Source organism: Condylura cristata, unplaced genomic scaffold (genome assembly GCF_000260355.1).
Source record: "Condylura cristata isolate star-nosed mole 26May11 unplaced genomic scaffold, ConCri1.0 scaffold00022, whole genome shotgun sequence".
Lineage (NCBI taxonomy): Eukaryota > Metazoa > Chordata > Mammalia > Eulipotyphla > Talpidae > Condylura > Condylura cristata.
The window spans coordinates 36,115,709-36,117,117 of record NW_004567123.1 but is presented as its reverse complement, the minus strand read 5'-3'; the positions used below and the strand labels follow the sequence as shown (position 1 = coordinate 36,117,117).

The 1,409-nt window shown below is 72.2% G+C and overlaps 1 long non-coding RNA gene across 1 annotated transcript; it reads left to right on the top strand.

The window, feature by feature from the left end:
• Window positions 1–593: 593 nt before the first annotated feature.
• LOC105853960 lies at window positions 594–1,402 on the top strand. The gene is made up of 3 exons (XR_001145697.1): window positions 594–635; window positions 1,051–1,083; window positions 1,270–1,402. It is a non-coding gene; the product is annotated as an uncharacterized LOC105853960 (long non-coding RNA).
• Window positions 1,403–1,409: the final 7 nt, after the last annotated feature.

Sequence of the window (1,409 nt, the reverse complement as noted above, 5' to 3'; positions counted from 1 at the left end):
CCACTCACCGCTGCCCCGTGCTCGCGCCGAGTGCCAAACGCCCGTGTGTCCTGCCCGGGTCCGAGCCCTCGCGACGCGTCTCCAGAGCCCGAGGCCTGGCAGCGCCAAGGGCCCTTTCTCGCGTTAGGGAAAATGGGGCCGGAGGCCACGCGCCCGAGGGCCCAGCTCGCTTGCCGCCGGTGCCGCCACGCCGGCGCTCTATGAGAAGCCGCAATGCCGCGGCTTGGTGCTTCTTCCAGGATTTTTTTGTAAAATGTTCTCCTTCCCCGCCACGTCGCGTGGTCTGGTTCTGGGCCCACTCCGTGTGGTGCGGACCCAGGGGGATGTGAGCGGCTCGGGGGCGGCAGGGCTGGCCACGGCCCGGGGCGGGGCCGGCCCACGCAAGAGCTGCCCCCTCACGGCCCGACGGCACGCCCGGGAGCAGGCCGCACGACACAGGCCGCAGAGTGGGGAGGAAACTGGGGGGGAAGGCTCGGCGTTGAGGCCATGGGGCCCAGGGACGGGGCGCTGGCGGGCAGGGCTGGCCGGATGCCAGGCAGCACGGAGGCCCCGCCCCGCCCCGTCCGACCTGCTGCCGTGCTCTGTCTCTGCCCCAGCAGCACACCGGACACGCACGTGCGGCTGCTGTCAGACATGTGAGTCCCGCCCGCCAGCTCCTGGGGTCTCGCCCTGCGCCCCCCGCCCCGGGCACCAGCGCCGGGCCTCCCGGGCCCCCTGCCTGCGCGCCCACGCGTTGATCTCAGTCTTTGCTGCGCTCCGGCCCCCGGTGGGCGCCCGGGGCTGATCAAAGCAAGCAGGGCCCGTCCTGCACCCTGCGCCGAGGCTGGAGCGGCGGTCACTGTCGGACAGCGTCCTGGCCACGACGCTGGGGGTGGCGGGCACCGCACGGGGTACTCTGGGCCTCCTCAGTGGCCCTCTGGCGGCGTGGGCGCTGTCCAGTGGACCCAGTGGACGGGGGACCTCCTAGAGGTCCCCCGAGAGACTGAAGCGGAAACAGACCAGCAGTAGCGGACACTTGCCAGCGGGAGACGGCTGCCCCTTCCCTTTCAGGCTTAAGGCCGCGCTCCGCAAACTCCGGAAGAGGTAAGCAAGCCCGGGAAGTGTCCCTCCCGCCGGGGCCCGAGAACACGAGGAAAGCGTAACGTGATCGGCGGTGCTGCTGCCCGGGCCGGCTCTGCCGTGTCCGTCCCGCGCGGGGCCGGTTCCCGCTCAGGCTCCGGCCGTCCCGCCCTGCGGCGGCGTCTCACCGTGCCCTGCGTTTGGTTTTAGCTCGGGACCCGGAGGGGAAAAGGCAGGCCGGGGCTCTGTGGACAGAGCGGACAGCCGGGGCTCTGTGGACACAGCGGACAGCCGGGCCTCTGTGGACACAGCGGACAGCCGGGCCTCTGTGGACAGAGCGGACAGCCGGG